Source organism: Thamnophis sirtalis, unplaced genomic scaffold (assembly GCF_051295495.1).
Source record: "Thamnophis sirtalis isolate CommonGarterSnake01/CBP01778 unplaced genomic scaffold, rThaSir2_p1.2 scaffold_2, whole genome shotgun sequence".
NCBI lineage: Eukaryota > Metazoa > Chordata > Lepidosauria > Squamata > Natricidae > Thamnophis > Thamnophis sirtalis.
The window spans coordinates 12,793,472-12,810,297 of record NW_028261382.1 but is presented as its reverse complement, the minus strand read 5'-3'; the positions used below and the strand labels follow the sequence as shown (position 1 = coordinate 12,810,297).

General features: G+C 44.6%; 1 protein-coding gene across 1 annotated transcript in view; it reads left to right on the top strand.

Moving 5' to 3' along the window:
• Positions 1-16,826, top strand: part of ACAN (aggrecan) — an 87,800-nt gene that overhangs the window by 333 nt on the left and 70,641 nt on the right. The window lies entirely within an intron of this gene.

Here is a 16,826-nt window from a genome sequence, read left to right as displayed (position 1 = left end):
TTTTTTTTAAAAGGATGCTGGATTAAACAGAGGAAACCTTTTTCCATCTAGCCATGCAGAATGTCTTGTAATGTCTATCTTGAAGGGGGAGCAATTATTCCCTTTGCCAACTGTTCCAATTAAGTGGCATCCATGAGCATTCAGCTGCCACAACAGAAAAAGTTTGTTCATGATGAATGGTTAGGTAGATGGATGCTTATTGTTGCCAGGCAACCAAGAAAAGGAACAAAACTTACATCCAACTTCTTTCCTTCATTTTGTTTTTGGGGTAGTGGGAATGGAACTGTAGATGGGAAGAAATGGATAATTTGATGGTATTGCTTTATGAGGGAGGGTTAGAAGTGAAATCCCATTAAATTGAGCTAAAGAGAGTATGGGAAGGGAGGGGGGTTTCTTTTGCAGAAAACTGATTGGTCTAGGACCAATCCACTAGAAAGTTATGCTGGTTATTGCAGATTCTTGTTATTATTATCATATCACCATTTCTCCTGCTCTGCTAATTTATTTGGCATGTAGTCAATTTACAGAAATTGCCCCACTTAAACGGAATGTTTGGTGTGTTGTTTTTTAAATTGTATCTTTTCTTTACTTTAACTTTTATTTTTGTTTCTGTAAGCCGCCCAGAGTCCTACGGGATTTGGGCGGCATATAAATTTATTAAATTGCAGAAGGACCAAACATGGGTCCTTTCCCAAACAATCTGCATTTAGACTAGGATCACACTAAGCATCCATTGCTTTAACTGCCGTTTACTGAATCACAAATTCACCGGCTTCACACAACGCATGAAACTCTAGTTTACCACAGCAGCTTGGTTCCCGGTCCATCAAATATTACGGCTTAGCATAATGTATGTTTGCAAAGTGGGGGAAGCAGAGATGGAATGAGGAATGTCACTAAATGCAACGGATGCTTTGGAATTAGCTCTCTCTCGAGAAGGTAAGGGGAGCAAAGAAGGTAACAAGTTTGCAAATATGCAATTTGGATGCAGGCACATCTGCATTTCCAAAAGAATGGCTTCATCAGTATGATAGCCACTTGCATTATTCATGAGCTAAGCTGTCAAAGTAGCACTAATGACTAAGCTTATTAATTACACAACAACATGCTTTTTGTCTTAAAGGATCACAAATGTCAAAATAGATTTTTTCCCCTTTTCCTTTATTACAGCAACCCTATGAGATTTGTTACACTAAGGAACGATGAATGCCTTGGCATAACAAGATTATTCAGGTCAAGTAGAAACTGCGGAGCTGAACTAGAACATCATATTAAGATTTAGTAATGTTAGTTACAATGGCTAAGGCGCTGAGCTTGTCGACCAGAAAGGTCAGCAGTTCAGTGGTTTGAATCCCTAGCCCTGCGTAACGGAGTGAGCTCCCATGACTTGTCCCAGCTTCTGCCAACCTAGCAGTTCAAAAGCATGTAAAAATGCAAGTAGAAAAAATAGGAACCACCTTTGGTGGAAAGGTAACACCGTTCCGTGAGCCTTTAGCATTTAGTCATGCCGGACACATGACCATGGAGGCATCTTCGGACAGCGCTGGCTCTTCAGCTTTGAAACGGAGATGAGCATTGCCCCCTAGAGTCAGGAACGACTAGAACATATGTGCAAGGGGGACCTCCACTTCTAATGTTAATTTTGGTTTTTCTATGCGCTTTTGGTTTAATTTGTTCTGCAAACCATCTTTTTTGTTGATGGTTTATTACGTTGTTGGAACCTAAAAATGGATTCATCCACCAGCTAGGTCAAGGAGTTTGTGTGAATATAGGCAGCAATGTAGGATCACTTAAGGGAAAGCCGTTATTAAGAAATGAGGATTTCAGTGGAGCAACTTGACTCCAGAAGTAGTGAATGCTCCAACACTGGAAGTTTTTAAGAAGAGGTTGGATAACCATTTGTCTGAAATGGTGTACAGGGCGGGGCATAACCTTTTCCTAGGGGGTCACAGCAACACTTGTAATAACAACACAAATAATTCATACACCATTCAAAAGCCCATCAAAAACTGAGTTTATTGACACGATTTAATAGTCAGTATGACCACCATTAGCCCTTCGAACAGCATTCAAACGAGGTGGATAAGAACACAACAAATCTTCAAACAGTTCCGTTCGATTTTCCAGATTTTCCAGAGGGCGGGGCATAACCTTTTCCTAGGGGGTCACAGCAAGATCGACAGCAGTTTACAACTTCCACGACACCTCATTTTAAAGCCCATAAAAAACTGAATTGAATGAGCTATTAAATGTTAAATTTGTTTCGGTTGAAACTTTGAGAATGAATTTGGAAACTGTGTTGAAAAATCTGGAAAATCGAACGGAACTGTTTGAAGATTTGTTGTGTTCTTATCCACCTCGTTTGAATGCTGTTCGAAGGGCTAATGGTGGTCATACTGACTATTAAATCGTGTCAATAAACTCAGTTTTTGATGGGCTTTCGAATGGTGTATGAATTATTTGTGTTTTTATTACAAGTGTTGCTGTGACCCCCTAGGAAAAGGTTATGCCCCGCCCTGTAGGGCAGTGTTTCTCAACCTTGGCAATTTGAAGATGTCCGGACTTTAACTCCCAGAATTCCCCAGCCAGCATTTGCTGGCTGGGGAATTCTGGGAGTTGAAGTCCGGACATCTTCAAGTTGCCAAGGTTGAGAAACACTGGTGTAGGGTTTCTTGTTTGAGCATGGGGTTGGACTAGAAGACCTCCAAGGTCCCTTCCGACTCTGTTTTTCTATGTCTAAATAATCTTCCCGATTCAGTGTCATAGTGCTTGATCATTATTCCATTTTTCTTGGCTGTTCGTTACTCAGCGACTAAGGCTCAGTGTTAAAAATTGTGAAATTATAGATTTACATCTGCAAACCAAGAGTTCTATTATCCCTTATGCTACGAACCCGTAATATTTGGAGGTTTGTTCTTAGAATGTCATTCTTTGATCTTACTTCAGCCTGTAAGCTGTTTGGAAAGATGGAATATTGGGCAAATTTTTTTTAAAAAAAACATATACAAATGATGAATGAACGCATTAAGAGCTGGGGGAGAACAGTGGCTATAGATCCTGCTTTTTTTATATATATAAAAAAAGTTTCTGGCTGTGAAACGTTGATCCTCAGTCCCAGGTGACTTCTTACACAGTCTAGAGTGACTAGGGTTTTTTTTTTAAAAAAAATCCAACAGATCAGCTTAGAATGGCTAAAGACCTACTTTCTTTTTGAATGAATGCACAGAACTCTCTTTCTCTCTCTCTCTCTTTTTTCTTCAATGTGGTTTCATTTTAAAAGAGAATGTGTCATTTCTTCATGGAATCGGCGTTTTCAAACCCTTCATTAATCCTGAATGCTTGTATTTTCTGCCTGATGCCAAACCCCTAAACTTTAGCTTTGGCCAATTAGAATTAGGCTTTGCCCGAAGAGAAAAATGTGACCACATACATTTTTTTTAAAAAGGGAGATGGGGGGAGAAGGAACAAGGAACATGCATGGTTTTTGTTCCTTTATTCTATTACTCTGCTTCTTTGTGTGTTCTTTAAACTTCTTTTTTTAATTGCTAATGGGCAAGACCCAGAATACATGTAATTATTATTATTTTTTTTCTATGGTTAAAGGAGATTGCTTTTCTCTGGGAATAAATCAGTCCTCGCTGACCATAGCAGTTTAAAGATGAGACACGCTGCCAGCGTCAGGAAAAGTTTGACAAACTTTTTAGAAGTAGCCTAAAGCCACCCACGGTGCACACTTTGATAGAAATCAGCAGCTTATATGAATAAAACAATAAAACAAATGTTTACACCTACAGCACCATCACATTTTGGTTCAAAAGATATTCAAAATGTGCATCTTTCACATGAAATGACTTCCACAGTTCTTACAGAAGTGCCACTCTCAAACGTTCTTGGCGAATGTATCTTTTCTTTTTATGTACACTGAGAGTATATGCACCAAAGACAAATTCCTTGTGTGTCCAATCACACTTTGGCCAATAAAGAATTCTATTCTATTATTCTAAAGTCACTGAGACGGTTCCTCGTTTCTTGAAAAGAATCTTGGCTTATAGAATGGCCTAAAATGTTTGCCCATTTTCTATAATCTGATTTTTACAAAGAAAAATACTCTCGCCCGGGTGTGTATAATCTAACACACTTCTAAAAGTTGCTGCTGCATTGGGATATTTTAAATTGTGGGGGATGGGGTGGGTGGGAATTGCTCAGATTGTCTGTCTGTCTGTCTGTCTGTCAGCTCCTGGCAACTGCCTTGACAGGTCCTTGCCGTTTTCTTGGCGAGGTTTTCCAGAAGTGGTTTGCCATTGCTTCCTTCCAAGGGTTGAGAGAAAGTGGCTGGCCCAAGCTCACCCGGATGGCTTTTGCACCTGTGGTGAGACTAGAACTCACGGTCTCCTGCTTTCTAGACTGGGGCCTTAACCACTACACTGTATATGAAAGCAAAGAAATGCTCTTGAATCTGATGACTTCAAGCCTAGATCCATCCATGCCATTTACTAGGCAAAGAATTACAGAGATAGTTTGCCCTGGCCTTCTCCCATCCAAAGATTGTCCAGGCACAGCCCTGCTTAGCTTCCAAGCTCAAAGTCAGCCAGGCGCTACCATATAGAGCCCAGGTGGCACAGTGGTTAATTGCAGCACTGCAGGCTACTTCAGCTGACTGCAGTTCTGCAGTTCGGCTGTTCAAATCTCACCGGCTCAGGGTTGACTCAGCCTTCCATCCTTCCGAGGTGGGTAAAATGAGGACCCGGATTGTTGTTGGGGGCAATATGCTGACTCTGTAAACCGCTTAGAGAGGGCTGAAAGCCCTATGAAGCAGTATAGAAGTCTAACTGCTATTGCTATTGCTAACTGCTACCACAACCAGAGCTGGTCACTTGATTTTGTCCATTTTAATGAATTGATGTTTAAATTAATTAACCTTTTTTTGTCCCATTTTGAATTCTCTTATTAATATTCCACTCAAGGCTCAGTATGTCCTTCATCTCAAGCTGTCTCTCTTGGTTTTAAATAAAAGTCCATCTGTTAGCCTTAGCTCCTGCATACCCTTAACCAAGGTGTGGGATTCAAATTTTTTTAGCAAGGGGTTCTCTTCCTGGTTGCTGGGTGGGCGTGGCCATGGTGGGCATGGCCTAGTTGGCCTCCTGCACCACAGAGAGGGGGTGGGGCGTTTTTGCCCTCCCCTGGCTCCTGAGACTTTCCTTGGGCCTCCCCAGGCTCCGGAGGCCCTCTGGAGACCGGAAATGGGGCTCTTTCCAACCTTCCTGAACTTCCAGTAGGCTCATTTTTCACCCACCCTGAGCCTCCGCACACGCCCTGCACTTATCTGCATCCAGAATGGGCTGTATGGGGACTCCTGGGAGGGGAGGGGAGGAATGGGTGCGGCCAGCCAGAGATTTGGGGATTCTCCGAACTGCACAGAATCTTAGCTAGAGGTTCTCCCGAAACCCCTGCAAACCCCCAACAGCCCACCTCTGCCTTTAGGGATCCTCCTCCATTTTTTTTCTCTCTCTTTGCACCTATTAAAAATTTACAAAGCCTTAAACGTCATAATAGCTTGCATCCCATTCCAATTTCTGATATTGGAAGGGGCCATTTTTTTCTGTTCCAGCATGGCAAGTGATGACTTGGTCTCAAACCAAAGTATCCTGGATCCAGTAGCCTGGAAATGGTCTGTTTGGAACTTAGGCCTTTTCTTCAAAGCGATTCACATTGTGCTAGCAACAGCCTTGTGAGAAAGTTTGGGCTGAAATTACTGATTCAAAATTAACCTTAGCTTTGATGGCGGAGGGTAGATTTGAACCAGGATCTCTATTTTCCAACTCCAATCTCCTAAACGCTGCATCATGCTGCCTTGACCTTGTTCAATTAGTCCATTTAATTGTAAAGCTTCCTAAGAGATCAGAAAAGAAAGCACTTTGCCTTTGGGGATGTAGGCACTGAATAAAAGGTGATAAACCAGTCCTTTTATCCATACTGATGAAAAGTATTGGAAGATGGGGGAAGGCCAGACATGGAATAATGGATGGAAACTGACCAAGGAGAGATTCAACTTAGAAATAAGGAGAAATTTTCTGACAGTGAGAACAATCAACCCATGGAACAGAAGTTGCCTTCAGAAGTCATGGCGGTCAGGCTTCCAAGTAACACCTCCAACAAAAGAAGACTCGGAGGCTTGAGGTTCCTCAAAGTTCCATTTTATTAGAGAAGTGATATTGGGACATCTGGGAAAAACCAAATCTGAAAGCTTCCAGGTTTGCCCCACCCAAAAGAAAGTTCAAGTCCCTGCCCAGCACCCACATGCCCATCCCATGGTCCAATCAGGCACCGTCCCAACTGGAGATGCCTCCAGATCACACCATTGCAGCTGCAAGGCAAGGTGTCCTTGACTCTCTGAGAAAGGAATGTTATTTTGACTATACTCCCTACATACTCCATATAATCCCCCCTGCCTGTTTTCCCACAGTACAAAAATGGGGCAAGCCTGAAGGAGCAATGTAAAAGATGGCTTCTGGGTCTGACAATTGGACCTTCATCACTGGAAGCTTTCAAGAAGAGACTGGACTGCCCTTTGTCAGAAATGGTGTAGGGTGTACTGTTTGAGTGGGGAGCTGGACTAGATGACCTACAAGGTCCCTTGCAACTTGGTTATTCTGTTATTTAAATCATTCATTCCAAACATGTGAGGCACTGTGCAAATTTACAAGCTTTTTATGCTGTAGGGCAGGGGTCAGCAATCTGCGGCTCTGGAGCCGCATGTGGCTCTTTTATCCCTCTGCTGTGGCTCCCTGTTGCCAGCTGGCTGCACAATTGATAGGGCTTTCAGTTAGAACAGGTAGAGGAAAAAGACTCTATGGTGGGGGAACCAGACTTCCAGTCGGCTCTAGAATTGAACGGGGGGCTTCCGATTAGGACCTTTGTGGCTCTTTGAGTGTTTAAGATTGCCGACCCCTGCTGTAGGTTGGGGGGGGGGGGCGGTGTTGGTCAGGTTGTGTCCAATGACTGCCTAACTATATTTCGGTTTTCATTTCTCATGGCTACAAGTCAACGATGGCTAACTCCTTTGTAGCTAGGATCACACTCTAGCTGGTGGATAGTGACAACATGCTGCTGATGAAATGACATTGAAATGCTGAAGGATCCACATAGCTGCCGTCTTCTCAGGGTCACTGAGATGGGTGAGATGCAGAGATACTCTGTTCATTCTGGCAGGGCTCCAGGGAGTGTGTTGAGCACAGAAGGCTTCCTTCCATTGTTATTTCTAAAACGAAACAGCAAAAAATATTCCAGTACAAAAAAATTTTTTGCAGTGTCATCTTAGTGGAGCGTCATATGGTCTTGGATTTCTCTGCAATTTGCAATCCTCTCTTTAAAGCCCAGGTTCATTTGCATCGTCCCCAGAATGCTCCTAGATCAGGCATGCAAACCTCATTTGCTTGCTTGCCTGCCTGCTGACTCTCAATCTGGCCTAGAACAAAAAGACAACACAATTGGAGCCCCCTACTCCCCCACAAAGCAGTGGTGGGATTCAAACTTTTTACTACCGGTTCTGTGGGTGTGGCTTGGTGGGCGTGGCATGGCTTGGTGGGGGTGGCATGGCTTGGTGGGGGTGGCATGGCTTGGTGGGCGTAGCAGGGAAAGGATACTGCAAAAGCACCCTTCCCTCTCCACTCCAGGGGAAGGTTACTGCAAAATCCCCATGTCCTCCCGATCAGCTGGTACTCGGGAGGCAGAGAATAGATGTGGGTGAGGCCAGCCAGAGGTGGTATTTACCGGTTCTCCAAACTACTCAAATTTCCATTACCAGTTCTCCAGAACTGGTCAGAACCTGTTGAATACCTCCTTTGCCCAAAGGCTTAGAAAAATCCATTTCAATCCCACTAAGTATACAACCCCTTGGCTGGAAATAGTTGATTTGCCCAGCCTTGCTTTAAGGGAATGGAAAGCTCTGATTTAAGAAGAAATCACACAATCCTCAGACTTGGCATCGTCTGTGCCAATAGAGCAAGAATAAGCAAAGCTGGCAGGCTTGCAGCTCTTTATTTCCCTAGAAAATTAAATGACATGTTGCAGCCGCCGAAGCTCCTCTTTCTACGCATCTGGAAAAAGTAATATGAATGGATTCTGCTCTTGCAGCTCCCTGCCCTACCTATCAGATTCTCCCCATTTTGTTTGCTGCACCACCATCTTGTTCCGGCCCCACCTTCATCAAGGTGCCAAGCCTTCTTCTGGGGCTTCATATCATTTAGCTTCATTCATGGCACACACCTATATAATAATTTTGATATTTTTTGCACCCTGCAACTTAGAGGTGGTATTCAGCAAGTTCTGACCAGTTCTGGAGAACCGGCAGCGGAAATTTTGAGTAGTTCGGAGAACCAGCAAATACCACCTCTGGCTGGCCCCGCCCCCATCTATTCTCTCTTCCCGAGACCCAGCTGATCGGGAGGGAATGGGGATTTTGGAGTAACCTTCCCCTGCCATGCTCACCAAGCCACGCCCATCATGCCATGCCATGCCCACAGAACCGGTAGTTAAATTTTTTTGAATCCACCGACTGCTGCAAATCCTTGCAAGTTGCATCATATGTGGAGACTCTAGAAATAGTGCAGAGAAGAGCAACAAAGATGATTAGGGGACTGGAGACTAACACATATGAAGAAGGGTTGCAGGAACTGGGTATGTCTAGTTTAATAGAAAGAACGATTAAGGGAGACATGATAGCAGTCTTCCAATATCTCAAGGGTTGCCACAAAGAAGAAGGAGTCAAACTATTATCCAAGCCACCTGAGGGTAGAACAAGAAGCAATGGGTGGAAACTAATCAAGGAGAGAAGCAACTTAGAACTGAGGAGCAATTTCCTGACAGTTAGAACAATTAATCAGTGGAACAGTTTGCCTCCAGAAGTTGTGAATGCCCCAACACTGGAAGTCTTTAAGAAGATGTTGGATAGTCATTTGTCTGAAACGGTATAGGGTTTCCTACCTAGGCGGGGGGTTGGACTAGAAGACCTCCAAGGTCCCTTCCAACTCTGCTATTGTATGTGAGCACAGGATTGGGTAGACATGCATGTATCTGTGATACTCTTTGTTCACATGCAATGCCTCTCTCATACATTCCTCTTCTGCCCTCATCTCGCTCTTGCATATTAACCTTGAGCAGGCAGGGAAAGCAACAAAGCTTTCTCCCACTGTCGGTTTTATACTGCCATTTGATATGAAAGGCCAGCAGTTTCCCCTCAGTGTCACTTCCCAATTAAGTACTATAGAATTAGCTCATCTGGTTGATATTCCCCATCTGGTTTACCCTGCGAGGTCAACCTCTACATTGCAAGTCTAAAACTCCCTCCCTCCTGTCTCCTTTGCAGCCTGAGAAACTGTTTCCACCCACTATACAATTGCAGGCTACGTTGTCTCTTATCTGACCGTTCCCTTAACAGCAGCTCTTTGCCCAGTCTCTCAAGGCCTTTCCTACATTACAGAAATAAAGACAGGATTGCTCTTCAATTATATGTCTGGAAAAATAAGAGCAGGTAAAATAGCAGGTAAAGCTTTTCCATCCTACCATGATAATCTCTTTTTTTTATAATAAAAAAAATATATGTTTAAAAAACTTCACAATCCTGCAGGAAGGAACACCCACCAAGAGACATGGTGGTACAGTGGATAGAATGAAGTACTGCAGGCTAATCCTGCCCACTGCCAGGAGTTCGATCCTGACCGGCTCAAGGTTGACTCAGCCTTCCATCCTTCTGTGGTTGATAAAATGAGGACTCAGATTGTTGGGGGCAATATGCTGGCTCTGTCAATCACTTAGAAAGTGCTGTAAAGCAGGGGACCCCAACCCCCCCCCCCACCCCCAGGCCATGTCCCACTACTGGGCCATGAGCTGTTCAGAAGCCAAAACAGTGGGCGAGCATGCCCACGTCCATCTCCACTTGTGTAAGCGGCGGGCAAGTGCGTGCACGCATGCCTCATTTGCACGAGCAGCAGGCAACAGTGGGCACACCACTCGTACAAATGGAGCTGTGTGCACCTGTGTGCTTGCCTGCTGCTCATGCAAAACTATCCCTTTTCCCCCCCACCCACCACTGGTCCACAAAGCCAAAAAGGTTGGGGAACTCTGCTTTAATGCACTATGAAGCGGTATATACGTCTAAGTGCTATTGTTCTAAGGGCTGTCATCTCAACCACCTTCATAACGGATGGGAATTAGAGAATAGAACACGGGCGTCAAACTCACATTGTCATGGGGGTGGCGTGTGACGTATCGGGACTTTTTTCCCCTTCACAAAACTGGGCAGGGGTGGGGCCCAGCACATTATGCAATTGGCCCATGGGCTGCGAGTTTGATACCCTTGGAATAGAATAACAGAGATGGACGGGACCTTGGAGATCTTCTGTTCCAATCCTCTGCCCAAACAGGAGACCCTATACCAATCTGACTCAGACAAAAGGGATAAATCTTTAACACCCAGGAAGCTGCTTCCTCCACTACTGCATGTTACACCAATATAACCTGCAAGTCTACGCTACTCTTACAATGGCTGGATTTTCACATGGGACTGAGTCATCAATGTATTATGGAAACAGGCACGATGGCCTAGTTCCAGGATGGCGAACCTATGGCACGTATGCCACAGGTGGCACATGGAGCCATTTGTTAGGGCATGCAAGACGTTGCCCTGTCAGCTCCAGCGTGCATGTGGGTGCTGGCTAGCTGACTTTGGCCTTCAATTTCGGCCATCTTTTGCCCTCCGGTGCTTCACTGAAACCTCCGGAGGGAGAAAAACGGCCCTATGGGAAACCTGAAAGTCCATTCCCGAACTGCCAGGTTGCGTGTTTGCCCTCTGAAGGCTTCAGGAGGCTTTGGGAACGAATTTCCAGGTTGCCAGTAGAGCCATTTTTTGCCCTCAGAGGAATCAAGGAAGCCTCCTAAAGCCTCCAGAGGGCCTCCAGGAGGAGCGGGGAGGTCCTTTTCACTCTCCCCAGGCTCCTAGAAAGCCTCTGAAGCCTGGGGAGGGCGGAAAACGGGTCCATTGTGTGCAAAAAGTGGGGGGAGGATGGGGGGGTTGCACCTGCATACGTGGGGGGTCACACCAGAGGTGGGTTCCTACCGGTTCGCACCTATTTGGTAGAACTGGTTTGTCAAATCTACCGAACCGGTTAGAAGAGGTTCCACCAGTGGACCCGGAAAGCAGGCCACATCTACAGAAGAGGCTCCAAATTTTTTTGAAACCCACCACTGGTCCTTGGATATGATTATTCTACACTATCATGCTCCTATTTATAAAACTCAGTGCCTCTGTGAAAGGTAAGGATGACTACTGCGTTTGTGGTGCAATCAGAACATTGCGTGTGTTGAAGTTGTTTTAACGCAAACCAAAGATGCCTTTTAAAAAACGAGCATACATCATATTCTTATGCAGGCCAGTGCTGAGTGTGAGGTAATTTAAGGTGGTTCTGACAAGTGTCATCGGCATCTTCATATACGGTCACATGGGCGGCAAGCCACCCCCATCTGGTCACATGGGCGGCAAGCCACTCCCACAAAGGAGGCCACACCCACAGAGTAGATTCAAACAATTTTTGAAACCCACCACTGGGTCACACACATAGAATTATGAGTGTGGGCATGCCCACATACGACCCCCTCCCCCCTGCGCTCCCTTTGCTTTAGGCATGCAATGGCAAAAAGGGTAACCATCACTGGCCTAGTTCACCCAATATGCCTAATTAATTGATCATTATTTTAACATATTGGATGTTCTAGGTCAGGGGTGTCAAACTCATGGCCAGGTGGCTTGATCTGGCCCATGGGGTGCTTAGATCTGGTCCACCCTAGAAACAGTGAAGGACTGGCCCGCAGTGAAAACGGAGCTCGGGAACCCATTTTTGCTGGCAGAGCGCTTGGGCCGCCACAGGCACCCCTAACACGAGTGACATTGAGCTGACCATGCCCCCCGGTCATGCCACGCCCCCCCCCCAAGGTCAAACACAAACCTGATGCAGCCCTCAATGAAATTGAGTTTGACACCCCTGTTCTAGGCCATCATGCCCCCAACACTTTTTTTTCCCATTGAGCTATCCCATTTTCTGCCAATGGAGGACCCATGTTTTCTACATCCAGATTTACAATTTAGCATGTTGCTTCAACCGAGCTCCCGGGAGTTCCGGCCGGCTTTTCTAATTGATTCCTCACTTTGCAGGACTGCCAGTCCCGAGAAATCTGGCTCATTTCAGACGCGATAATTCTGCTCCAGAACAATGCCAATATTCATGGGCACAATAGGAATAGATGCTCGCCGAGGTTATTATTCAAGACCGGCTCACTTAAGCAAACTTTTCAAGATCGGAATGGTCCGACATTTCTGCCATTCTCACACACCAAGCCGAGACAATGCATTGCCAAGTAGAGAAAACGGGGCCAAAAAACAACAGGATGCACTTTTATGTTCAATTTTATGTAACACCATCCGTGGACTTTTATGGAAACATCATTCAGTTCACGCTTCCTTCTCCCCGGTTTATAGTCTGTAATTAAAAATCGGGATGGCTGTTAGTCTAGCCTTCTTGATTCCTGTCCCGTGCTAATTTCTTCCCAATCCAGTAGAGATTCAAACACAGCCAGACAAACACAACAAGGTGATTTGCATCTATCCCAGGCTCCATTATTTGCTCACTTTATGTGGGGGAGCCCCGTATAGGTTTCCTTGGTGCTTGGCTTAAAACAAAAATAATATTGGCACAGCCCTGCCTTTATTTTTCACAAGGAGGCGCATTGGTATGCAGCTGGAGTCAACTCCCCCGGCGTCTTCATCTCATTTTGGAGGACAATAGGCAGGTTGATTGGCTTTAAATAAGACATTTCCAATTCCCCGATCTGTTTGTCGTCGTCTGCTGCTGCTTCTTTCCCAGAGTTAGCAATAGCAATAGCAGTTAGACTTATATACCACTTCATAGGGCTTTCAGCCCTCTCTAAGCAGTTTACAGAGTCAGCATATTGCTCCCAACAACAATCCGGGTCCTCATTTTACCCACCTTGGAAGGATGGAAGTTGCACTGGAGTTGCACTGGAGATGAGCACGTGGCTGTTGGAAAATTTCCCCTTCCCACAATTTGGTCATCTCCTCAAAGGCCTCCACTATAACTTTCCATTGCCCTGAAAAAGCCAGCTGCCATGTTGCTCATCAGGCCAGAAGATGCGATGAAATCTCCTTAATTTCACAAGATATAAATGGACTTAACCATAGCTTCTTCAATTGGGAAAATGTGATCATCCTAGATCAAGTCAAATCCAAAAACCCCAAGGAATTTCTGGAAGCCTGGTGCTCTGATAAATTAGCCAGCTATTTATCTAACCTATCGATCTATCGATCTATCGATCTATCGATCTATCGATCTATCGATCTATTTATCTATCTATCATCTACCTACCTACCTACCTACCTACCTACCTACCTACCTACCTAATCTATCTGTCTAATCTATCTAACATCCATCATCCATCCATCCATCCATCCATCCATCCATCCATCCATCCATCCATCCATCCATCCATCTATCTATCTATCGCTCTGTGTGTGCGTGCGTGCGTGTGTGTGCGTGTTTCAGCATAACTCTGGAACGCCTTGAGCAATTTCAACCAAACTTGGTAAACACATGACTTACTCTCTGGGAAAAAAATACTGTGGGGCAAGACAATCCTAACACTCCACGGGATGTGTGTTCTGTTAATATACATCCTGTTGTGCCATAAAATGACTTCTACTGTACAGTGCAGTGGAGTTGCCATGGTAACAGCTTCACAGTACCCCACAAGGGGGCTCCCTCTGGTAAGGGGGAAAATTCAACATTAGAAATTATGTTTGGTCCGGACATTTTCCCCCTATAAATAAATACCCGGGCAACGCCGGGTTATCGTCTGGAAGACAAATAAAAACAATGGCAAAAATTTGCCTTAATGATCTTAAAGTGGAAATTAACATAAACGAGGTGTGCCAGAAGATGATGAAATATCACCTGTCCTTTTCTCAGCCTGCCTTGAAGAAGTATTTCTCAAACCAGACCAGGCAAAAGATGGAATAGAAATCAATGGCACCTCTTTAAATCACTTTAGATTTGCAGATGATGTTAGATGAGCTACAAAGACACATTCAAGAGTGGCACAAAGCAGGAGAACCATTTGGCTCAAAAATAAACCCGAAAAGGAGCCAGGTTGTGTTTAATAAATTAACTAATGAAATAAAAAATGTTATATTTGGAGAAGAATTAGACATGGTAAAGGTAATATGCCCCTCGTACATATGTGCTAGTTGTTCCCGACTCTAGGGGGTAGTGCTCATCTCCATTTCAAAGCTGAAGAGCCAGCACTGTCCAAAGACGTCTCCGTGGTCATGTGGCCGGCATGACTAAATACCAAAGGGGCATGGAACACTGTTATCTTCCCACCAAAGGTGGTCCCTATTTTTTTTACTTGCATTTTTACATGCTTTCGAACTGCTAGGTTGGCAGAAGCTGGGACAAGTAACGGGAGCTCACTCTGTTACGCAGCACTAGAGATTCAAACCGCCGAACTGCCAACCTTTCTGATCAATGAGCTCAGCGTCTTAGCCCCTGAGCCACCGCAGCCCTTGTAGTGGACATGGTAGACCACTGCATATACCTTGGCCAATGGATCCTAGTGGAAGATGATACAATAAAGGAAATTGAATGGCGTATTAAATGTGGTTGGCAGGCAAGCTAAGCATAATTTTCAAAATTAACCTCTGGCTTGAAGAGAAAAGTTTTCAATCAATGTCTGCTACCTGCTCTAACATATGCCAGTGAAACATGGACACTAACCTCACAATCAAACCAAAGGCTACGAGTGGCACAAAAAGCCATGGGATGATACCTGCTCAGCATTACAAGACAAGATAGAAAGATCCGCACTTGGATTAGAGAACAAACAAAACTATACAATAACAAGCGAATAAAAGAAAGTATCAATGTAAGAGACCTAAAACAAGATGGATCAACCACATCATCAAGTATGGTGGGCCCAACTGGCAAAAGAATGCTAGAGGACCATATAGGTTGGAAACATGCAGAAGAGGCCTTCCTCCTGCTGTGGACGGACAATGGCTAAAACAATGATGATGATGATGATGATGATGATGATGATGATGATGATGATGATGATGATGATACACATAGACATTAACAACATCTACAGACTATGCAAAAGAGACAATCAACCAGCTAAAAGGGGAACAAAAGACCATGCACCTCTCCACCAGCAATCAGCACCCAGATCAACAGTGATAAGTCAAGTCAACTTGTATGCTAAAAGGAAAGGCTAATCTTCCACTTTATGATTCATAAACACTCCCACATGCATATTTTACACACCTCCAAAGATAAATTTTGAAGACTAACATCACGCCAACAAACAAGTCAACAATACTCCAATCAAGAAACTTGAAAAGAAGCCAACAGTAAGCACCCCAATCAAAGAACCTCTAAGATCAACCCTATCAGCATTGACAGGGCAAATTGAATATAAACTGAGAGCAAATCACACTCCTTACCAGCACTGATGCAGTTACCTAGTTGGGTAATGAGATTTCTGCAAGGAAAGAAGCAAGCTCAGAGTGCACCAAGGAGCCCTCATGTTGCCTTGCCACAGTCAACGTCTCTGCAGCAGCAACAAAAGTTGTGTTCATTTCACAGTCCACATGCTGCCAGCTTTTGGCTGCCACGCAGCAGCAAAGACCCTTTAAAGTTTCATTATTATCATTATTATTAATAAAGAAGCTGATTAAATAGTTTCACTCTCTTTCTGAAGAGGGCAAGAGAGTAGGGTGGCAGGCTGGCCGAGAGGGCATTGAGGTGGAGTGAGAAACCAAGCAAGTCATTACATATTAAATTAACCCAAGCAAGATGCAACAGCGGAAATCATAGCATTTGCTTTTGAAAAACTCCCTGTTCTCCTTGGAGGGGAGCAGAACAGTTCGTCCTATGTGTGTGTAACTAGAACTACTCCAGTCTCCATCCATCTGTGTGTACAAGGGGAACGGGTGTGAGCAGCTGTTTCTGCCCATCTTCCCTCAATAGACTTACAGTGCAGACATATAGAAGCTTTTTTGTTGAGCCATGGAATAGACGGGCCCTTTTTTTATAACTCTATAATGGGGATCATCCAGCTTTTTTTTTTTTAAAAAAAGGTATTCATAGCAACTGCACACACATACACACCAACCTCTGTATATGAGAGTGAGCCTCATGGAGATTTCCCCTTTTTCTGCACAAAATGGATGGATTGTGTCTTCTTCAGATAACATGCAGTTGGGCTTTAAAGAAAGTCAAGGGGAAGCTCATGAGATTGCCATAGGCCATCTGTCTTCAGATGGAACACCAGGCTATGCTCCAATGGGACTGGATGGCTTGGGGTTCAGTACACTGTGGGAACCTTGCCATGGTCTAAGAAGGAACAGGTGGAAGGTCATTAAAGAGAGATCCAACTTAGAACCAAGGAGACAATGACAGTGAGAACAATTAACCAGTGGAATGGCTTGCCTCCAGAAGTTGTGGATGCTCCATCACTGGAGATTTTCAAGGAGAGTCTGGGCAGCCATTTGTGGTTGTATGGTATTGGCCTCCTGCTTGAGCAGGGAGTTGGACGGCAAGATTTCCAAGGTCCCATCCAACCCTATCATTCTATGTTCTATGGCAGGATGGTCAAACTCATGGCCTGCAGGCCTGATGCATCACATGTTGACCACGTCCATACCCGGTTTAGAGAAGGGGTGAAAAGTCATGATATGTCACATGATGCCACCATGCCGA